This window comes from Anser brachyrhynchus (assembly GCF_964034855.1).
Source record: "Anser brachyrhynchus genome assembly, chromosome: 18".
NCBI lineage: Eukaryota > Metazoa > Chordata > Aves > Anseriformes > Anatidae > Anser > Anser brachyrhynchus.
In genome coordinates this window covers 9,848,865-9,872,655 of record NC_137711.1, presented here as the reverse complement: position 1 = coordinate 9,872,655, position 23,791 = coordinate 9,848,865, and the positions used below count along the sequence as shown (strand labels likewise).

At 52.7% G+C, this 23,791-nt stretch overlaps 1 long non-coding RNA gene across 1 annotated transcript in view; it reads right to left on the bottom strand.

Moving 5' to 3' along the window:
• Positions 1-11,505: 11,505 nt before the first annotated feature.
• Positions 11,506-23,791, bottom strand: part of LOC308179903 — an 87,803-nt gene continuing 75,517 nt past the window's right edge. Inside the window, exons 4-7 of the long non-coding RNA XR_013940658.1 lie at positions 18,639-20,534; positions 17,826-17,915; positions 15,772-17,633; positions 11,506-15,049 (exon numbers count right to left, since the gene is read on the bottom strand). This is a non-coding gene — a long non-coding RNA (uncharacterized lncRNA). The remainder of the gene's footprint in view (positions 15,050-15,771; positions 17,634-17,825; positions 17,916-18,638; positions 20,535-23,791) is intronic.

Here is a 23,791-nt window from a genome sequence, read left to right as displayed (position 1 = left end):
CCTTGTCTGCAGGGTCTGAGATTGCTTTCAGACAAGACAGCAGCTGCCATTGTGAGGTTTTGGGGCAAGTGTGAGGAAACAGAGATACTGAGCAGCATGGGCACGGCCCAGCCATGTGAGGGCAGAGCTGCTGTGGGACAGGCCCATGTCCTAGCATAGAGGAACACCTTGGGGACAACCTGCTGCCCCGCAGCCACAGCAGCTTGGCTACTTCTTAGCCCTTGTGCCACTCCCATGGCACTTGGGTCCCCAGTGTGCTGTCCCCACATGTTCCCAGCTCCCCCAGGCCCTGTCCCTGCACAGCCCCAGCCCTCACAGCACCGACCCCCAGCACAGCTCTGCCACGGCTCCCAAACGCCACAGCACTGAGCCCCTTCATGGCAGGCTGCACCCACAGCCCCCTCAGGGCTGCCCTGACTGCCCTGCACCTTGGGGCAAGCCGGGCCGGGGGCCACCCCACTGCCTGTCTGGGACCCTGTGGCACCCCGACCCTTCCCCTCAGGGAGCTGCCAGCCCCAGCCTCATGCCAGCCACCACATCCCCTTGCCCTGTCAGGGCAGGAAGGCACCTGGACAAGCCACTTACCAGCACTGCCCCGCCTCTGCACCATTTGGGGGATTTTGTCCTTTTTTTAAAACATTTTTCCCTCACTAAACCAGCAGCAGACCTTCTGCCCCTTAAAATGGAGAGGCACCACCACAGGCATGCAGTGCAGGGCTGCCAGAGCAGCCATGCCAGGCCACACCATGCTGACAGGGGCCCATGGGGTCTGTGTTCACCCAGAACCACATATGAATTCCCTCCTCTCCCCCTGCTTTATTTATTCAGACCTGATGAGCATCTCAGCCTGGCTGACAGACCCACACCCAGCCAGCAGCTTGTGTCGGGCAGTAGCCAGGCTTAGCCCCAGCCCCACCAGTGACCTGGGCCACCATGCCATCTGAAAGCCATCTCTCGAGCCAGCTGCATCCTTATCGCCCACGCCAGCCTCTGTTTGTTCTCTGGTCATGTGCAGCTGGGGCAATGGGAAGGGAAGGAATCAATAAATATTAATTCTGAAAATAAATAAGGAAGGAATTGGCAGCTTGCAAGTGGCAATAGATAAAGTGCCCCGTGATGGCCCCATAAAACCTCTCTCCACACACCATTTATCACCAAGCCAGTCTGGGTTAGCATCAAGCCTAATTTACTCAGTATTAAAAGACATAAACATGGGCATACAAATTTGGGAAGAAGCATTTCAGTTGCAATTAAAATTTTAATGCACTTACACTCCTGTGCTTGCTGTTTTCTCTCATGGGGGCTTTTGGCTGGGCTGAACTGCTGGAGCTGAACGGGATGGGTCACTCAGGGCTTTAAGCTCCCCAGCCCTTTATGTGTGGTTGCAAAACCCAAAGATCTCTGGAGCACTGTCAGGGCACATCCTGCTGCCCGGGAACAGCTAGACTCCTGCAGCATCCGAGGCGCACACAGCCTCCAGCTGCTGCAGTCCCCCTGGATGCGCCTGCCTGTGCTCCCAGCACTGCAGCTGTGGTGCTAATGGAAGAAGGGAAGCTTTCTCCATCTCCATCAGCCACAGAGAGCCATTGTGAGCAAGAAATTGCAGCCCCGTCAGAGCCTCCTTGGCCACAGCACAAGTGAGGATGCTGGCCCTGGAGTAAAGCTGACTGGGTTTTATTCAGTTGCTTTTCTTTTTAAAAGTTTGTAGTGCACTGCCCAAGACATAGTGCAAGCTCTGTATGAGACATGAATAACATTCACTCATGTGACTGTTTGTACAACCGAGGGCATTACAGGTCAGGCTGAGAAGTGTTGTAAGAATGATGCAAGGCCCCCAGCCTAGACAAGCAGGGCGCATGGCACAGGAAGATAAAGAAGCATTCACAGGCTGTGTGGGGTCCAGCACACAGTAGCCGAAGGCCCAGCAGGTCACAATTTCTATGCACGTTCTTGGGGCTGCCCATGGGGAAATGCAGCTCTTTTCTGGCTGCACAGAATGTCACCATCAAACTCACCCTTGGGAGCACAAGCGAGACCTCCATCAGCCCACCAGAGACAATGGGCATGTCTTACAGAAAAGAAACCAAAAGAAATTACATGATGGACATGGCAGGGAAAACAGCTAAGCCTGCTCTCAGGCCTTAGCTAGCCACAGACACGTCTCAGGCTTTGGTGTCCCTGCTGTAACCCCTCACATCTGTTGCCTCACAATGCACCTTCGCCGCCCCCTTGAAGCGCCCAGGCTCTGCTGCACCTCTCGAGTCCATCTCCACAGGCTCCTGGCTGGCTCTCCAGGTCCCCAGCAGCTCCTCAGCAGCTCCTGTTCACCTCCTCATTCCTTGGCAACAAGCACCGCGGGGAGAAAAGGCCACCGAAGACAGGTACGAGGGTAGGTTTATTCCAGCTTTTGACAAAGAGCCTACATCAGACAGCAGTTGTTCTGCTTGTAACTCACAGTAAACAGAGGAGCTAGAAGTAGCTTTTCCCTTCCTCCACTGAAACATTTCAGTGCACAGATTCCAGAGGTCAACATTTCTCTTAACATGGCAAATAAAAAGCCCAGCAGCAATACATGCAGTGCAGCGTAGGGGCTGTTTTCCCCTAGTACAAGTTCCTGAGAGCTGCCACTGCTGTTTGACAATTGCACAGGCTCCCACCCTTTCTTTCTTTCCTCCCCAGTCCTCCCTGCATCAGGTCCTGCTGCCGCCCCTCTCACCACCAGCCTGCCCCTTGACATCCAGCCCCTGCTTTCCCTTCCCTCTGCATTTCTGCATGCAGGGGTGTTGTTCTGGTAACCCAATCCACCCCAGAAAAAACAACTTGGCTTTGAGGGGGAGTGAAGGGAGAGGTGGTGTCCTTCTCCTTAATTTATGTAGGGTCAAGCTCATAATTGTGCCCCTCTTTTCATTCCTTCCTCCATATAAATCATGTATGTGACATTTTAGCGGAACGCCAACAAATCGAGCATGATGTTCTTATCACCAACTTAATAATTTAATTCAAAGGAGCCTTGTACCACTGCACACCAGGATCAAGAGGCAGTAAAAGAAGGCCATCCCTATGCAGCAGAGCTCCTCCAACCTGCACACAGCCCTGCATTCTCAGGCTGTTCTTCTTCCATTTCAAGTTTTATTTGGACTCTGGGAAGAGCCAGTTTAGGGCCCCACCAGGAGCCAGGAAGCAGAGCTAAGGGCTCTGCAATGCTGGATGCTGCAGGAAGGCCCTCGAAAGGCAGGGCAGCACCTGCAGCCTGGAGGAGCCTTTGCATACAGCGCCCAGGCTTTGCCCATCACCTGGCCAGAGCTGCGCAGGGATCAGCGGTGACCAGCGGATTAGGGGGTGAGGCAGACTGTCTGCAAGTTCCCACAATGGACAATATCCATCCAACCCAGAGCAGTGCTTTATATCCATTTCTGTTGAGAGACTGAGGAAAGGAAAGAGGGAAATGGTGAAATGAGAAGCTGGAGCACTGAGGCATGCAGAGCCGGGTGTGTCGGCACACAAATCGTATCAGGCGTGGCAGAGTGTGCACTGTGTGTGTTTGCCCTGGTACCAGCCTGACTCCCGGGCTGGGCTGTGCCACTCATTTCCAGCCAAAGCAGCCAAACAAGCCGGGCTCAATTTGTCACTACCAGGGAACAGGCATGAGAGTAGCTTGGCAGCAGCCGGAAGGGAGTGACAAAGGGCCAGGGCTCATCCCAGCAGAGCTGCAGCCAACAGAGGACAGTGTGTCTGTGCATGCTCCAAGGGATGTCCCATGCCTCCTGCTTTCCTTAGGCATTATTATTGGAGGTGAAGTGACTGACTGATGGAAATGAGACAGATTTGATTGATTAGTCACTGGGAGCAGGGCTAAGAAAGTAGAAGCTCCACCAGCGTGGCTGTCAGCGAAGCTGGAGCTGTGCATCTGCTGGGTGAAATGGTCCAACCAACAAAGTGAGGTCACTTTAAACAGCCTTCATGGCATTTAAAGCACATCAAGAGCTCAGGGAAAGCACCCAGCTCCCCATCTAACAGCCCTCTCTGAACCCAGGCTCAGCTGGGGACCCCCTGGCTCCCCTTCTGTCACCTAACTGCACCACCTGTGGCCAAAGCCCTCCAGCCTGCAGTCACTGGGGGGATTTTCCAGCCTGCCCTGAAGGCACACATGCTCCGACATATCTCCGTATCTCATACAGGAGCTGTGAACAGACAGGGAAGACGTCACCTCACAGGTCCAAGTATCCCTAGTTCACATTTCATGAGGCAGACAGACTCCTGGACAGCTACAAGTTACCCACAGCATGAGGGCTTGAAGCAGGGCTCAGCCTTGTTCCGCAGCTTGTCCACAAGCATCAAATGGCCCTCAAAGCTCACACAGTTACCAAGCCACATACTTCCTCTTGTGCAATGGAAAGGAAGGGTCTGTTCCTAGTTGCTTTCTGTGCCCAATTAAAGTGTTTGCAATTACAAAGAGTAAATTATGGTTTAATAGAACAATGGAAACATATTTACCAAAGTGTTAAGTACTTTATCACCCCATTTCCAAGGCATCAGTTATGTTTTTTTCCTTTCCCCCTCCCACTGCAGGGTTACGTGATCCTTTAAAAAGCTGAGAATTTCTGGGACACTGCCTGAAGCAGAGACCTGGGTGAATGAGGAATAAGGCTATGCCATGGAAAAACAAAACAAACCTACCAAACAAAAATTCCTTTTTGCTGATTTGACATTTCCTACCTCAGGCCTTGAGAGCTTGTGTTGCCAAAAACTTGTGTATTGGAGTAAGGAAGACTTCACCTTTACTCACAAACTGCCATTCTATGCCATTTTAACTATTTCATCACTTAACTTTATTTCAGAACCATTTGTTTTTAAGCTGTTGCTTGTTTGTTTGCTTTTCTGGAAAATGACATCACTTCATTGTGCTCCCCATCTATCCGCATTTCTGTGTAAGGAATTAAAAAAGAAAGAATATAGTCAGTTTTACATCTAAAGGAGAGTTAAATCGAAATTCTCGCAAAGAAAACCTTCCCCTGACTGGGTGTCCCTGGTCTGGAGCTGGTTTTGCCTTTGCTTCTCTGCTGCCAGGTTTGTAGTGTGGCCGATCTTGTCCTGTCCCCACCTGCAGCCGCAGGGAGCTTGCCCCCAGCCAGCCCCCGCTGCACCCCCGGCAGGACCAGCGCGCCGGAGCTGCCTTGGACATCCTCTGCCTGCTCACTGCAGTGCAGCTGGGCCAGCCACAGCCAGTTATGGTTCTTTTCTTTTTTCTCCCTCCCTCCCTCCCTCCCCCCATTTCTTTTTCTTATTTTCTTATCTAAGAAATGTCTCCTAGCACATCTGCACAAAATGGTCCTGCCCCCAGCGAGCTCCCCCTGTGCATGTAAACTTAGCTGAGCCAGGGCACAGCCTGACCGTGAGCTCACAATCACTGCTTGTGACATTCCAGACCACAGGTTGTGACCCGTGCCAACCAGCACCCTCCCGAACTGTGCCTGGGCACGGGCCAGGAGCTCTTCCCCGGCAGCAGGATGGCGAGGCTTTACCACCGGCACCGGCACAGCCAGCTGAGCCACGTGGAGGAGTCCTAAACAAGCCAGCTCGCAGGCCACTGGGAGCTTTGTGTCTCTGGCAGCCCTTGGACAGGTTTTGCAACCAAGACTAAAGGGGGATCAAGGCCAGCACCTTCTTGGGTGGCTGCAGGAACTTGTTCTTGGCCTCTGAGCTGCTGATGCATTTGAGTCCTGCCAGTCCCCGGGCGTAACCGCACACCTTGCCTGTGTGCTGCTGCTGACATGTACCAGTGTGCAAATGACATGGCAAGAGGGAGAGTGGCATGCGTTACAAACGAGGTGGAAAAGAAACCAGAACCCACCACTGGATTCTTGTAGCCCTCTGCTAATTAGGTGAGACATGGTAAGACGAACCTCTGCTATCAGCCAAGCCAAGGGAATGTAAATATTTGCAGGTCTAGGTCACAAGATCCATTATTTACTGCTCCGTCGTATGACTTATGGTTTGACAGAAGACTTGAATGGGGGGGGAGGTAGATTTATTTATTTATTTATTTTATTTTGCTCTCAGCATCCCTTGATTTCTTGCCAGTTAGGTGACTGCAAGAAGGGAGGGCTGCCTTCAGTATTCCACACATGCAAAACAATGATGCTACTGTGAACTTTGCCCATTAATTCCAGTTTGCTGGGTGACACAAGGTGTGGGTGCTATGAGCCAGAAAGGAGCAGGAGGCAGCGCTCTCAGTCCCCTGTCCTGCACCCCTGCAGACCCCAGTGCCACGGCAGCCCTGTGAGTGCTCTTCCAAAGGGGGAAACGTATGGCTGCAGTGACAGGGACATCTACAAAACCAGGCAGCTCCCAACAAAATTTGGCCATGTCATGACTCAAACATGAAGAAATAAGGTGTCTGCTGCTGGCACATTGCAGAGTAAAGCCACATATTTCTAATCCAGGGTCTGCAGGCTTGATGCAGCTCTGTGCAATCCTGCAGCTTGGGCAGGGAAAAAATAGGCAAAGAAAAGCAGGGGACATCTCCCTGCATTGGGGCAAGTTCCAAAACATCAACTGTTTCCCATTTTCACTGGAAGTTTTTATTTTTTTTTTTTTTTTGCTTTTCTTCCAAAATGCAGAAAATGTACATTTCAGGTTCTGATGTAGGAAAAAAAAAAATAAAAATAAAAAAATAAAAAATAAAAAATAAAGGAAAACATTAATTTCCTGCAGGACTTTTGCTTCCAGAGACACCGTTTGCTCCTAAAAAAGAGCTTCAATTTTCTATTTGCACTACCCTCTGCTCCCCACCCACAGGAGCCAGAGGCAATCTAGGAGCAGACGGAGCTCTTCTGCTCCCAGGGATAAGACGCAGGGGGAGAAGGAGGCAGCAGCAGCCAGGTGGAAGGGCTGGAGCAGGAGACCAAAAAGGGTCTTCGATAAAGCACTGTGCTCTGCTATTAATGCTTACTTCTGACCTTTTCCATGGGCAAAAATGGCAGAATATTGGTTTGGCTGTGTTTGGTTCATCTGGTTTTGCAGCTACAACACCCCAGGAGAGTGCCGGGTGCCCTTGCAGTGTCCCCAGTGCCCAGAGCAGCTCATGCTGCTGGGGCTTTTGTTCTCAGAAAATACCCCAAAGCTCCAAAGAAAATCCTCTCCGAAGCCCCTTGCTGCTGGAGGCTCTCTCCAGGCTCCCTAGCTGAACAAACAGGATTCATCACACCCCGCAGGACACCAACCTCCTGCAAACACAGCCGGCTGGCACGCCAGGCATGTCTTAGGGTCATCTTAGCACTGTTCATGCCAAACAACACAGACCAGCTGCTGAAACCACACCAGGCTCCCCAGCAAAGCTCTCCTGACCTGGGGAAATGCCGACAGATGCTCTGAACGATACAGGGTCTTTTGCAATCCTCCCCCAAGGGACTGTGCAATGCCTGTGCCACGGCACCGGGACGGCCAAAGGGCCCAGAGGGGTCCCAGCAGCTGGAGAGAGCTCAGAACAAGCTGCCACAAACACACAAAGCAGGCGAAGGAGAGGAGAAGGGGGAGGTTAATTTTATACAGTCTGGAAGAAAGGAGATTAAATGGGGAGCATGATAACGCTATAAATACCTTCAGGGAAATACCATCAAAGGAGGAAGGGGGATTATTTAAATGATCTGGAAACGGTAAAACAAGGAGTGCTGGGGCCTGAAGCTGCAAATGGAAATATTTCAGGCAAGACGTTAAGAAAAACTGTCTTAGAAGTGAGTGATTAGGTGCAGAAATCAGCTATCCCAGTGACAGGTCAGGGCCTTATCAGAGGTATTTAAAGACGACACAAGCATAAGCCAGGAGGAGAGAGGGATGTGACCCAGGTGAAAAAGAGAGGCCGGACTCAAAGAAGGTAACCCTAAAAGGGCCATTTAGATGCCCCCATCTCCGACACCTTGCCATTGGCCTTGGAGCAGGGCAAGGAGACGGGGAGCTGCAGCCCCAAAGGCACCCACACGTGCCAGAGCCCCTCACCCCAGATGTATGCATTAGTACTCACCTTCCCCTCCCCGTCCCCTAATTCCTGCTTTTCTCCACTTTTTGCATCTATTTCCCTACCCCCTGACCCAGGAAAGCAGAGGCCGATGAGGCCATATGCTGGCTTTTCTGATCCAGGGTAAAATGCCAGATAAAATATCCCAGCCAGCTCACCACTGTGTAACTTGGCAGAGCAGTGCAAGTAGCTAATGAGTAAAGCTGAAGTTGGCCGTGTAATTAAAAGTGATATATTTTTATATATAAATGATGAGTTTTCCATCCCCAAAAGCTGATAAATTTCTCAGGCTAAATTTCTCAAGCTAAGAGCCTTTTGTGGCCACTTTTTTAGGCAGCACTTTTTTTTTTTTTCTCTGCTCCCCTCCAAAAAAAATGACCAGTTTTCCCATCTACTTAATGGGCTGTAAATACTTCTCTGCTAAGATGAAAAGTCCATTTGATTTGCATTAAATCTTCATCGTTATGAGCTCTCAGCGGCAGCAAGGCCCAGATCCTGACACAGAATACTGCATCTTTTTCGGGAAACCTCCTTTTAAAGATTCCAAGGGGGATTTAAAAAAAAAAAAATAAAGGGGGGGGGGCACAAAAAAGGGACAGAGGGAGAAAAAACCATGACACTTCTTGGTATTGGATAGACACGGATATTTTTTATTTATTTTTTATGAGCACTGGTACCTTGCTCTCCCATCCCTATTTGGCCTCAAACACTCGGTAAATGCCCTCATCCTCAGGTGTGCGAAGTGTGGCAGCTCCCCTTCCTGAATCCTGTCCCTGCATCCTGCACAGGGCATCCCAGGCTGCTCCTGCAGGGCAGCTCCTTTTGATCAAGACCCACTCAAGCACCCTGAAAATGTTCTCCACCCTGCAGAAGACATGGGTGTGCACCAAGCACTGCTGTAGGGTGGGAAGGAAACCCTTGCTATGCTCTGCCGTGCTACATATCAAAAACGGCTGGTTCTCACCTGTTTCTGAGCCCTGCAGAGCAGAGGTACTCAGCCTGCTGCTGCATCCCTAGGCAAGAGAAGACCAGACAGCAGGTTCAGGACCATTTATTAATTATCTCTGATTGTGCAGGACCCAACCGTGCTGCTCTCCAGGCAGAAGCAGGGCAGGTTTGAAGCCCCCACCCAGATGCTGTGTGCAGCGTGGCACCACGGGACCCGTGAGGCATCAAGGCGCACAGAGGGATTTCTCTGCCTTTTTGCACAAAAGAAGCAGCCCTGTGGTCTCCAAAACCTCCACAGAAACAAGTGTCCCTGGACAGCGATGCTCCCCCTGCTTTCTGCAGATGGAGCTGGTGTGAGGGACCCACGTGGGGCTGCCAGGCTCCGACTGGTGGCTGCTGCAGCTCCATGGTTAGGACCAGGTGAAGTCAGAGTCCCTGCTCCGGCCTCATCCGTTGGGTGTCCTGCCCACCCCCAGCAAGGTGACCTGGTCGTGCCAGCCCCCCACTCCTAGGACATCCCCACAGTCACAGCCTGGTGCTTGCCTTGCTCTAAAAACCCAACCTACAAACCCAGAGGGTGATGCTGTCAGCAGCAGGAACAGGTTTATTAAGTGACAACAAGCCTGTTCCCTGCCAGCTCCACTCCGACTCCTTTCTTGCATCCATTCATTAGCTTTCTTATTCTTATTTCTTAAGTTCATTAGCTTTCTTATTTCTCCTTTCAGCCTCCTCTGCCCTTTTTATATCCCACTGTCCAGGGACAACAAGAAGCCTGGTGAGGACAGCACCACCATGCAGCCACCAGGTCTCTGCTGCAGGCCAGACAACTGGACTTTCCCCAGGACTCAGGTCATCCTTTGGAGCCTCTCCCTGCCCTAGCCCCAGCCCAATGAAGCCCTTATTCTCTGATGCTCTGTCCCTGTCACCCACCAGCTGGGCATGATTCCCACCACTGCCAATCATCTCCACCTGGAGGTGTCCTGCCCATGCCCCTGGGTCTCAGTGCCCTTCCAGCACACTGCTGGACACGGGTGTTAACACCGGAGCAGAAACATCCCCAAGCATGGGACAGCCCCTAGTGTAAACTGCAGCTTTCATTGGGGACTGGGTAAATGGGAGGTACTTGGGAATGCACCTGTCGGAGAAATTCAGCTCCCATCTGCAATGCAATGCTCCATGGGTACCAATCATCAGCACGGGCCTCGACCCGAGGTAAGCCAGAAGACAGTCACTTTACTGCTCTTTCACAAGCACAGAGACACGCTCAGTAACAGCGTGTGCACTGCTGTACTCCTGACCTGCACATGCCATGCCGAGCAGCAGCCTCTCCTTTGAAGAATATTCCACCCACGTCAATCCCACCTTAAGCTCCCTTGCAACATAAAAGAGGACAGAAGAAAGTTCATGGCCAGCAGCTACACGCAGGTCTAGAGAGATCAGTCCTGCCCAGCCCGAGGCTTTTGATCTGTCCTCTGCCAAAGAAACAAGCACAAGGGCTCCTGAGCTGCCCGCCCAGCTCCATGCGCTGCTGCTGCTGCTGCTTCATCCTCTGATCCTGCTCGGTCTCACTAGCTGTGAACTGACCTGCATCAGTGTTTAAAAGCTGCCCACTTTACCTTTCTTCTCACCAAATTACAGATGATTTAGTATGTTTTGCAGAATATTTGACAGTGATGAAGAGTAAGGTCTTGAACCAGAGAGCTCCCCCCGAACACAGCGCTGAGCTCAGCACAACCCCATTCTGGTTGTCAGCTCTTCCCTTGCACTTCTATTCAAACAGTCTGCTCCTCTTCGCCTCTCCTCCTGCACAGGCAGGGCATAAAGGCTTCTACAAGCTGTTAAACTCCTGGCATGCTGCAAACCGAGAGAGACCACACTGCAGATGTGAATAACATGATCCCAGTGAATAAGTCATCTGTGTTGTGAACAGGCCCACAGGCATTAGCTGTTGCATGATAAAGACGGTCTGTGATCACAGCACTGAAGAGCAGGCAGGGCAGAAGACCAGTTATGAAGGCTGGCGTCGTCCAAACCAGAGCCCAGCGAGATTCCTGCACAGCCAAGGCAGCCCCAATGCCCCGCAGGGACCCGTCAGCAGCACCGGCACCATCTGCACAGCCTCAGCATCTCGGAACCCATCACAAGGGGGCAAGAGGCTTCCACCCAGCAGCTTCCAGTCTCAGCCTAGTGCTCAAAGGCAAAGCAACGTGAGAAGAGAAGTGTGGTGGGCAGAGAAGCCCTCTCCAGCAGCAGCTGATGCTCACCCGGGTAGGGGCTGGCACGGAGCCCCTGTGCTGCCAGCGCAGCATCCCGCCCAGCCGTGGGCGCACCAACGCTCCCACCGAGGCTGTTTGTTGTTTCTGCCATAAAAGCGTTTCAATCAAGCTGGGACAGTAATTTCAGTCTAAATTAAACAACCCCATTTACTCACAATGAAGGCTGTTCACAACTGAAATCCTGACTCGGACAAGCAGTGCTTCAGAGCACAGATTTGGCTTATAGCGCTTAAAGCAGCTGTCTTCATAAAAGCTAATAAAATACAGTTGGATAATTAAAAGCTTTAATTAAAAATGCAAAGTCCAAAGAGTTTCATATTAACAAGAAAACTTGTTTTGACATCTGAAATAGCTGCACAAGCTAAATTCCCATGTATTCTCTCCAGGCTATTTAGAGATTGCTGCGTAGCTGGAAATGCCTCCTAACTCAGTCCAATCACCATGTGTTGCTGGGGACGTGCACCAAAATTGATGCTGCTTGTTTTACAACTTCACTTTTAATTATCACAGTCTGAGGCAGCAACAGGCTTATTTGCATGCCAATCCCTGAACGCAGCCTGGGGATGGAGCAGCTTGGCACTCTGAGAATAAAATATGTAACTCCCAGGCATGGGCTGCCAAGCTAAAACGAGAGCTGAGCAGAGCTGGCTTTGGGTGCAGGTTTCTCCAGCACGAACCTCCGCAGCGGTGCAGGGACATGGGGCTATGCGGTGCCACTGCTGACGTCCCTGCCTGCGCCACGCGGTGCTGGGAGGTGAGTTTTGGAGAGTCTATGCCCAGGATGAGCAGGGAGCAGGACTGAGCCTGGATACAGGATCTGGGTTCAGGGCTGGACCCACCTCTGTACCAGCTCGAGGTGAGTGTGTTTTGTGGCTGTTCCTCCCCTCTGTCCGCATCAGGGTGAACTGGAAGCCCGTCTCCCCTACGTGCAGTCTGAATTCTGGCAGGAGAAGCACAGGACACAGCCAGGAACACCCCAGGTGTGGGTGCAGAGTGTTGCCGGGAGAGAGGAAACAGCCTGCAAGGAGAGGAGAGGCAATGCTCCCCGCTGTCCCTGGGACCGCCGGGGACTCACTGCAGCCCCAGTGCTTCTCACCTCCTCATTTCAGATTCCTTCAAGGCCCAAGAGCAGTGGAAAGCCTCTGCTTTCGCCACACTGTCCCCTTTGGACCCTCTTCAGCATCAGATCCTCTTCTGCCAGGGCTGATGTATGGATGTGATTTACAGCCCGTTTGCTCTACTTAGTGTCTTGGAGCAAAATACTCTTGTAACGAGTACCAGTGAAATGGCAGTAAATCTGTCAGTGTACCCTTAGGGCTACGGATCCATGAGGCTTAAAACCAACAGGGACTGATTTAATTGTCTAATTTGACATTTCTCATAACATAGACCAAAGGGCCTCTCTGAGCACCAGCTGTTACACACCCAGCACCAGCACAAGGTTTCTTTTAGACACACGTCCACCCACTTCAGCAGCGGAAAGGCCACCCTGGACCTGCTGAGGGGACCTGGCTGTTATTGCCCTCACACAGATATGGGCATCTTCCCTCCACATGCCACCCTCAGCTTCATCTCCAAGATGCTGGATCTTGTTTGATCATTTTATGAAACAATAATTCTTGACTGGGTCATAAGAAAGCAGTTTTTTTTTTCCATTTCACATATTTTTATAGAGGTCAAATGAGAATAAACTCAAACCATTTGATTTCAAAGTCAATGGCTTCGGTTTGGCCTTGTTTGACATTTTATTTGTCTTTTTCTCCCAAAGACAACTTTCAGAAATTGAAGCCTGGCTTCTGGCCAACCCTTTAGTGAGCATTAGAAGAACCACGTGCAGATTCCCATGCCTTGATGCCTTTCCCTTCCGTTCAATCCCACCTTTCCACTTCTGTTTCTGTTTTGTACAGAGAGCACAATAAACAGATTTATCCATCTCAGCCCCAAGGCCGAAAGTACCTGGGACAAAGGGCATCACCTGGTTCTAGCACGGCATTTGTCCCAGTGCTGACCAGGCACCCTGAGACCCAGCTGTGTGTCTCTGCCATGTGGCCGCTGGCAAAGAGCTTCCCCAACCCCTGCCTCAGTTTCCCCACCTGCAGAGTGGGGTGAGACAGACTCCCCTCCTCCGCCAGGTGCTTTGTACCAGCTTCTCTCCCCCAGCTGACTTCTGGAGGGAGGAAATCTGGAGCTTCTCAGCAGCCCATGCTGTTGGGCCTGCAGCCTGACCCAGCCTGCTGAGGAGCACCAGCAAGCAGGGAAACTTCTGTGCTCCTCACTCCTAAATTAGCCCACGATGGGACCCCCTCACTGCAGTCCCCTTTGCCCCCACAGCGCTCTGAAAGCTGCACTTGAAAGCGACTCACCCAGGGGAAGGGAGCGTGGGCGAGGAGGAGGAAGAGGAGGCAGATGAAGGCGAGGAGGGAGAGGAGGGGGAGATGAAGGCTGGGAGGAAGAAGAGAGAGAAAAGGGAGAGGAGGGAGAGGCAGCAGCCGCCTTCCAGGCCCCTTCCCCGCAGGCAGTGGGGCGAGCAGCAGGCTGAGAGCACCCTCCTGTGGGTGCCAGCTCCACTGCTGCTCCCTCCTCTGCTCGCCTTCCCTCCGAGCACAGGGCCCATGCGCTCTCCCGTCCTCGTGTTTCCAAAATCTGGCAGCCCCCAGTGCTTTCTGCTCACACCCAGCGCTTTCCTCCTGCTCCCCAGTTGCCCTGGGAGAAGGCAGGAGGTTTTGGGGTGTTCCTGGGGTCCCTGTGTGCACTTTCTACTGCCTGGAGCAAAGCACGACCGCAGCTCTTTGCTCTCGGGGCAGACCAGGGAATGGCAGCACCAAGAGGGACCTCTCACTGCCTCAGGGCCACCCTGACCCTGAAGCTGGCTGAGAACTGAGCTGGGGGCTGAGACCATTTATCCAGGCACAGCAGGGAAAATGGCAACAAAACCTTGGCCTGCCCACGTATACCAGGCATGGTGAAGCCAGTATCTCAGGGCAGTGGCATGACACCGTCACTGGGGAAGAAAAATAAGAAAATAAAAATAAAATAGCTTTAACTCATACAAACCAGAATATTAAGGGATCCACTGCTGGGAACAATCTGCACTGACCCCTGGACAAGCAACTCCACAAACTCCTAAGCCACGTCCATCTCCAAAATATGCGATGCTAAGAGGCACACCTGATTACAAGAGTCTTTATTGAAATGTCTCCCTTCTTTGCCAGCTACCTGCCATAACAGCACCAGCATCACACATAGCATAAGCCCTGGCCAGTTCTGACTCAGATGCTTTCAAGGGAGCAGCCTCCACGGGGAAGACAAGGAGGTGGGACCTTCCCCAGCCGCACAGTCCTGATAGAATTTTCTTTCCTTGAAACCCAAAAGATGGAGTAGAGGGACTCAGCAAATTCACAGTCTGGTGTATCAAGGTCTTGCCATCAGAGGTGACCCTGTAAAAGGACAAGGTCCTGCTGGTGTAGTTCAGGTAGAACTGTCCTATGTTTTAAGAGGTATCTCCACGTCTTTGTGCCATGCCGAAAACCCTTTCCTGTTCCTCAGGTTGCTCCAGAAGTCATTCCCCTAGAAGCAGCGGTTGCTTTCTGAACCCATGCAGTCAACGTTTCTGTACATCATGCCAAGGTAGGCACCAGCCCTGGACATCTCAGCCTGAAAACAGTAGCAGCCAACAGAGAAACCCTTGTCAGACAGCACATGGAGCTGGTGTCCAGATCTTCCAGGATGATCGGATCGGGGTCTGGCTGTTCCCAGGGAATGCTGCTGGTCACTTCGTGGTTGTCTGGATCAAGCACTAAGGGATAAGTGTCTACAGAAGAATAGAAAACAGAGGGCTTGAAACATATGAAAGCCTTCTTTACCACGAAGGTGATCAAACATTGGAAGTGGTTTCACATTGGAGAGGTTTTGGAGAAATTCAAACCCAAGTGGACATGGCCCCAAGCAGACCCTCCACTGAGCAGGGGCTCGGACCCGAGACCTCCAGAAGTCCCTGCCCACCACAGCTATCCGGTGAAATGGTTAACAGGACCCATCCAGGAGCATCCTCCTTCCTGCTTACCTGACACAAGAGCTTGGTATTTAAAGTCTGTGCATAACCACAGGAGCATTTTGTGTGACTGATGGAAGCTACGGTCATGCTATGTTTCAGCCACACACAATAAAACTAATTAACATGTAAAAAATCAAAGGCAGACCATGCAAGGCACTCAAGAAAATTAATCTGAATTGATTTTTCAAGTGGATTAAGATAAGCCACGTTAAACTTCTTTGTACCATTTTTAGCAGAATTAAAATGACCATGACCGAGTCTTGTTCTCCTTAAATGAAAGAAAAACTGAATTCCTTGTAAGAGTCTCCTATCAAGGAGTCTAATCCATAAACCCTTATTTAATTTGGATTTTCTTTCCTAAGTGTCCTTATGGGTCTCAACCACAGGCTCTCTCTGGTGTCAGTGGAAGAAGACAGATTCCCCACCACCCCCAGCAGGTGAGATGGATTTCGCCCCACCTCCAGAAATCTCTCACCCACCTCCACCGCGCCCTTCGGGGCAGAGCAGCAGGAAGCCCACCGAACCCGGGGCCGACACCTGGGGAGATCCCTCCCTGCCTTCGGCCCGGGGGCAGAGATGTGGCGGGTGGGGGGCCCAGCTGCAGATGCCAGAACTTCGATCCCACAGCTCTCTGCAGCGATGAAAGGCGTGAGAAACAAACGTCACCCAGCACTGACCATGGGCTGTGAGCACTTGGGGTCTCACCTTATGGGGACGGGCAATAGTCCCCAGCGGGACTGGAGGATGGGGAACTGCCAGGCAGTGCTGCAGAGGTTTTGTCCCAGCACAAGCAGGTGTGGGGCCCAGCTCCCGTTTCACATTGGGCAACCCCGCATCGACGTCTCTGCTCTCTGGGACATGAGGTGGGGCTGGGGTGCCCTGCACAGCACCCGTGCTGCCCCCACACCAGCCACCACAGCAGCAGGGGGGACCCTAAATGTTCATGCAGAGCCGGACAAGAAGCGAGGGCTGTATGCCGGGTGTGATCTGACACACTCTCGTGCCGCCTAGAGGCATTCGAGCTGTTTTGCAGGGCTGCCTCTGAGCATTTTTCTGAGAAATTATTCCTGAAAACAGGAGAGAGATCAGCTCAGCATCCCATACACTCTACAGGGCCGAAACTCGAGCCCAAATCACTGATGGCATTTGGGGTGCAAAGGGTTTTGAGGCTGAGCCCAGCCCACAGGAGCCCTTCCCTTCCTCACAGCTGGCTGATGGGAGCAGGCAGTTTTCATTTTGCTGAGGAAACTGGGCTGATACATGAGAACCGGTAGGATTTATGAGGCTCAGTCACATTACCTCGCATGGGTTCAGTTTAGTCAGCCAGTTTACATCTGTCTGCTCAGGAGATTCCTACCGTGGGCTTAAAAGGAACGGGGACAGGGACACCGATAAAGCTCAGGCTTCCCACATGCTAAATCATTACCTGCTGACGGCTGCTCTTCATCATTTTGAGGAAAGACCAGGACAAAGCTCGAGGGGGGAATGCTGGGGGAGGCAGAAAGGCCCTCCCTGCCCTCTGCCCCGCGGTGGCACCGCAGCGGGATCCGGCTCGCCTCCTGCCCCCCCTCTCCCTTTGATCACCCCAGCACCCACAGACACCTCACCGCCACCCGTCACTAAAGCCGGGCAAAGAGCAGCATCATCAGCTCAGGGAACGCCTTGCTCTCACCAACACTTTCCCACTCCTTGTCAAGACGAGCCTCCAACGTTTCCACCGACAGACAAGGCAGAGCCAGCTCCCGGCCAGCGGGGTGCTGGGCTCAGGCAGGATCGGGCCCCGCGGCGCTCACGGCGAGTTCATGCCCTCGTTACGTGGCGGCTCGAGGAACCAGCTCTGACAAGAGAGGCTTTCCGAGATTTGAAACACGTTCTTAAGGGAAGTTTTATCAGGACCGGGGCAATCTTCTGACAAGTTCCAGTCTCTGCAAATCCGAAAAAAATCAGGAAGTCCCTGGCGTGCTGCGTTTGCTGTCAGAGCAGGCAGCGTAACGCCGCAGGTCTGAACCGAGAAGCGTGTCACAGAGAGGGGGTGGCTGTGGGGGGCTCCAGCCTAAGGTCTGGGGGCACTTGTGTCTTCCACTGAGCTGTCTATAAGCATCCGCATGCCCAAAGATACAGCTTTGCAAAAAACAAATACGAGCAGATGTAAGGCTGTCTCACTTCCCTCTGCAAAATTCCCCCCCCCCCTTTATTTTTTCTCTCCATTTTACAGTGTTTGGAGAAGCTGCATTAAGGGATCTGTTGACTCCGTGGTGACCCCAGGCAGGTTGTCCTCCAGTCCAATGCAAACTCAGGGGTGAGCATCCACCCTGGAGCTCTTCCTGAATCAGCAGTATTCCTAGCCACAACAAAACTCCTGTTAGCATCCATCTATGTTTATCAACTTAGCGCAGCTGTATGCATAATCCCATAGAGCTCGAAAGCAGAAAGAAAAGAAAAATACCCTTCACAATGCACTGGAAATCCCAGCTTCTACTTTATGATGATTCTGGGAAGCCAACAGGCTCCAGACCACGAGTCGAAGACTCACCCAGTTTAGGCGCTGCTCCCCCAGCTCCCCGTCCTTCCAGCCACCATGGTGGGAGACCCCCCAGGCCACCCTGCTTTTGAGAAGAGGCACCTGTTGGTGAGAGCAGCCGTTTTCTCCAGCTCAGGTTTATTCTCCTCGATGCGGGCCCACTCGTGCTCCAGGATTACATTTATCCCACTGAGGTTGTTCACAGACACATTATTCTCCTGCGGTGGGACTGCTGCCTCCCACCACTTCCAGCAGCAGCCTAAAGTGTGTCACAGAGCCACCTGAGAGCCAAACCCATGCAGGGTAAGAGCTCAGCCCAGCACACCCTGGCTCTTTCATTAGCACCAGAGCACCTCACCCTGGCTTCATCCTTCCAACATCAACCCAACTTGTGGGTTTTAGACCAGCTCTTTCCTGGCTGCCTTGGCTTTGACGAACACAGACCGAACTACAAGAAATCATCCAGGCAATCCCTGCCACAAGTTTCTCCTGAAAATCCATCCTAATGTGAATTCTCCCTAGCCATGGACCAAGTCCTGTGCTTCACCAGGAGCTCTGCCTGATGACCCCCAGGAGCCAGCTGGCAGAAACGGGGCAGAAATAGGACTATCATCATTTTGCAGGAAGACCAACAGCAGCCTGGGAGCAAACCCAGCTCTGTGCTGCTTTACCGTGATAGACCGGGTGTTATTCTGCAGTTTGAGAATTGCTTTCTGTGGACATTTTGGCTCCAGTCGTCCACCACATGGCTCTGAAGAAGTTCACCCTGCGAATGGACCAGCACCATCCCTGAGCCAGCCTCTGGGTTCAGAAGAGAAAACTCACCAAGTCCTGCAGTAGGTGCCAGGTGCCCACAGCTGGACCGGAGTCCTCTCCTGTAGGATGGGTCAGGTCGCATCTAGCTTGGACACTGCACCTTTTGAAGACATCACCTGTATCGCCTCTCAGAGCCTGAACAAGCCCTCTGCCAGCAGCAGAAGGTAAAACTTCTATTGCTAAGTGAACACAGGTGATGTGCTTGTAGGAATGCAATCAGTGCTTTAAAACACAGCTGGAAGAGCCGTGTAAAGCAGCCTGGAAAGACCCAAACCCACCTTTCAGACTGCAAACTGGAAAGGGACAGAGGAAGAGCTGCTGAGCAGTCAGGATACGGCCCCGGGGATGGATGCCACATTCCAGCCCTGCCAAGATGCTCTGTAACCTCTCTTACCGGGTGCCCAAAACAGGGTGGGAGAGCTCACTGCATGGGCAAGGTCCCTCTAGAGCCCCGGCCTCGCACCCCCTGGTCCCCACATGCCCGCAGAGCTCTCGGGGCTGGCAGCGCAGCACTGGGCACCCTCTGCACAGCACCAGCAGCAGCCCTAGCACCTGCACAGCACCAGAGGTTTTGTTGTTAAACCATCCACTGGCAAGAGGCACCTGCTGTGGGATCGAGCCCTGCTCCTCCTGGGGGCAGAAAGCAAAGACGTGCAGAGTGAGGACAGGTTGTCGTTTTTCAAACCTCGCTCTTTTCCACTTACCTATCAAACCTGCTTCCAGAGTTAAACCTAAAAACATTTATTCTTCACTTACTCGGGCTGTATGTGAGCAGGTTTCTGCTTTTAGCATGGTGGAACAGTGGCTCAGCAGCTCCCGAAGGCAGCATGGAGATGCTCCACGCAGGATGTCACCACCGCCACATCCACGGCCACAGAAAATCTCATCCTCTTTGCTCTCCTGAGCATGGGCCAAATCCAAGCTCCCCAGCTGCTTCCCCTTCCCACCGACCAGGTCCTTCAGCCAGCTTTGTCCCCAGGGCAGGCGCTGCCCTTGCAACCATGTGCCACGGGGATGGAGCCCCAGGTCTCCTGGGGAGGCATTTTCTAACCTCACCCCAAAGCTGTTGCTGCCTTGCCTGCTGTAATCCTGAAGGAAAACAGAGTCACACCTGAGCTCCTCTAGCCACACCAAAGTTTAACTCTTTCTGTCCTCGCTGTGTCGGGGCAGCCTCTGCGAGGAAGCCACCTCCTGAGCCACCACAGCCTTCCCACTCCCACCCCTGCCACTGGGCTTCCACCTGCGGCAGCTGGAGCATTTTTCTCTTGTTTTAACCTGAAAAACAAACAAACAAGCAAATAAACAAACAACAACAACAACTTCCCTTTCCTGTCTCTCTCTCTTTTGTTATTATTATTGCAAAGGTGATGTTCAGCAAGAGAACATTTTGGCAAAAGGTTGGTTCTCAAGCAAACCTCATCCCAGCTGTGCAGAAGGGGGTTTGCTGGCCCTCACCACCAGCCACTGGCTCTGACACGCTCCTCATCCAGGCAGCCCTGGGCTGGGGAAGGCTGCAGTGAGGTCTGAGGAAGAAGCAAGTCTTGCCCAATAATCACACTTAATGCTTTTTTTTTTATTTTGGAAACTTTGGCTGGTTGTAGCTGAAAGCAAGAGGCAGGCGATTTCAGCTGCCGAAGGAAACCACACCCCACTCAGAGGGTGTTTTTCTGCATAAATGACTAGGGAAAGAAAAAATCTCCCTGCTTTTTTTTTTTTAAAGCCAAGTGCTTCCATCACCCAGGGCAGTGATCCCATGCAGCGACGTGTTTTGTTTGCTATCCCATGCTCAATGCATCACCCCGTCCTGAGCAGGGACTTGCTGCCCAGCTCCGTTTCTCCAGCAATCATTTCTTCTCTCCAAAAGCCAAAGCTGAGCAAAACTGGTTCTTCTGCAAGCTCGCACAGCTGGGGAAGAAAGAAAATAAGATGATAAGCATCTCTGATGGCTTCAGGATAAAGCTATATCTGATCTTTTCCCTGAGACAAAATATTTCTGTTTTTTTCTCTCCTCAGCAATTGTACATTAAAATAAAAGCTAATGAGTCCAGGATTAAATGCCCTTAAGGAAGGGGAAATAAACCTTGACTCCTGGCAAGATTTGAGAGGGCTTTTACAAAATAAAGTCATGTGAACAGAGGTGTAAACGGTTCAGCACAAAATTTCCCACAACACTGTTTTACCTTAAAGCACATTTTACACGCAAGGACACAGGAGCACTCGGCTGTCTCTGCTGAGGCTGCTGGACATCCCACGGCCTCGGGGGAGTTTTAGAGGGATTCCTTCAGGGGATGTTTTAGGGGGATTTGCTGAAACCGGGCTGGAATGAGAGCAGCTGTGGTCTGCGGGTGCCATCCTGTGTGCCAGTGACCGCAGGGACAGGACCAGTCAGGACATGGGGAGGTCTCTGCTGGGTCCCCTCTGCCCTTGGTGACGTTTTGGGGCATGGGGAGAGGCGGCTTCCCCACCTCGTCTGCAGCAAGGGGCTGAGTCCACGCTGGGTGAGTCGCTGAAGGAGCAGTACCAGCCCCAAGTGCCCAAACTGGGCTGCTGTCACGTCAGAGGAAAAGAAAAAAACGGAGAAAAAAAAAAGGAAGAAAAAAAAAAAACCTACCAGGAAGGGGGATGAACAGAAAGCAATGCTGAGGTCCACTGCCAGTCAATGTCATCTGTCACCCCCAAATGGGTCACCTCCCCTCCCAAGGAGCCTCTTCCAGCTCCTGGTTCAGAGCAACATCAGGAGATGGAGCCACACATGGGGCATCGCCAGCACCCCCCAGCACCCCAAACACACGCATTGAGCCAGAGGGCAAAGACACCAGGGCAGGGCTTAAGCTGACGTTAATAAGCATTGCTCACCAGCAGGCATTAAAACCGGGTTGTTCTAACAAGGGAACGTCCTGCTCGGAGGTAACCTCTGGGGACCAGACCAGCAGCTCTAACCAGAAGCAGGATAAAGGGGAGAGCACCCTACAAAAGAGCTGCCGCTGCCCTCCCACCCCACACAGCCGCCCCACAGAGCCCGGAGGAGAGGACATGTCCCCAGGGCTCCTTATTCCCTCCGGCACCTCCATGCCCGTCAAATCAGGGGGCACCAGGCTTGGAGCAGTATAACACCCCACTGCAAATGCATTCTCCCACCCCAGTTGGGATTAATTTCCAGCAGCTCTGCCTGAAAATATCCATCGGCACCAGGCTGCAGCCCCCCCTTGCTGGTGGTCGGCTTCTCTCAGCATCCAGGTCTCTGCCCCCAGCAGCTTTCCCTTAGTGCCGTGCTTGTTCTGGGACTGCTATTTGCCCTGCTGCTGAAGCTGAAATTCCCCCAAAACACAAGTTCTCCACTGGGATTTGCGTGCCAGGGTCTGGCAACGGGGCTGCCCTCAGCCCCCCAGCTCCAAGAAGGGAGCAAGCAGGGTGAGAGGAGGGGAAAGCAGGAGGTGCCACCAGTTATCCTGCGGGAAATGGCGAGCTGTCCCCAGCTCCAGCACTATTTTTCCCTGATTAAAAGCCTGAAGGAATTGTGAATTTCCAAAGTCACTTTCTGCTGCAAACACCAAAACCCACAGACCTCCCTGCCCTGGCAAACCCCGGGTTTTCCAGCACACCCAGGTGGGGTCAGATCCCCCAGATGGGGTGCTCCAGCCCCCACCAAGCTCAGCCCGCACCCCAGGGCTCTGCAGAGGAACAGGAGGAAGGTGCTGGTGCCTGTTTGGCTGCAAACAGGGCAAGAAACATTCCCGATGTCCCATATCCAAAGCTCAGTACCCTGCGTTGCAGGTTTTCAGACACTAGATGTCAGCAAAAGAATAAAAATGATGCTGAGGATCCCTATGCCCGAGCATAAATCTTGACAGCGATTTCCACCGTGCTGCCAAAACTCACTTTTGTACAAACTGACGCCAATAAACCCATTTTCTGCGGCAATAACCGGAGGGCGGCAGGGAATGCCTCCCGGAGGAGACTGGGGGCTCTCCGGGTGTCCTGGACGGGGCACTGGCCTGACCCCTCTGTGTCAGCAGTGTCCGAGGGCGGACACTCACAGACCGGCTGAACGGCATTTATTTTGCATGTGCACTTCTGGGGAGCTTCTGGGGGGTGCATGCTACTGGCCCAGCTCCTCTGCTCGGGCTGACGAAAGCTTCCAGTGCTGCTCCTGCTGGCACGCTGGGACCCGGGGCTTACGCAACGTGAACCTGGCCTGCAGGTACAGTCTGCCCGCGCTCCACCTGCCACATAACAGCCTCTGGAGCACAACTCGCCTTTCCCTGTGCCTGGAGAGAAGGTCCTGTGCTATCACCTTCTATGCCTTTAGTGCTGCAGTAATAAAACCAGAGTGCAGCCCGCTCAGCAGAGGGCATCGATCTGCGAGGCAGGCAAGCCCCCGGCTTTGCTGCCCTGCCCGAGCCAGGCTATTACCCTCCTGGCAGCTTTTACCTAATTTTTGGGCTGAGAGCTGAAAGGGCTGGGCTCTGTGCTGACCTCTTTGTACAAGAGCAGGAGAACGGATCGCTGAGCCCTGGAAAAACGCCTGTCCCAAAAATCTGCCCTCACACCCTACCGATTCGGAGCAATGCTCTTTGCTCTTGACTTCGGGCCACCTGCCCAGTGAACAGCTAGGTTACAGCAAGACCTGGAGCATCATCGTGGGGTTTCTAAACCCAGAGGCGAGGTGCAGCCAGGGGGCCCCAGTGCTTTGGGGACTTTGTGGTTTTCTCTCTAGACCACATTTCCACCCAAAACTGGGATTGCATTTGGGGAAGAGCCAGCCTTTTAGAGACAGAGCACCCCAACATCGACTTTGCTCTCCTCCTTCAACCTTCACTCCAGAAGACATGGGCCACTACTCGGCCCCAGGTCCCTCCTCCTCCCATCTAATCCCCTGGGGACGGATGGGCTCTGCACCGATACCTCTCCCAGGCGGTCAATCTCCCCTTTCCCAGGGTCTAGGGTTTCAGACCCTCCCCATCCGAGCCTGAGGTGTCTCCCCACACGCTGACCCGGCAGGACACAGTTCAAAGCCTCCAACAGGAAAAACAGGAACAGCCGCCCCGCTCTCCCCGTTGACATAGTTTCGGTCTAGTTCTTGGTGTCAAAGGAGGCATTCACCACCCCGCCGCCCGGGAGGCCCCGCGGGACGACAGCCCCCAAACACGTCCAGGTGGGGC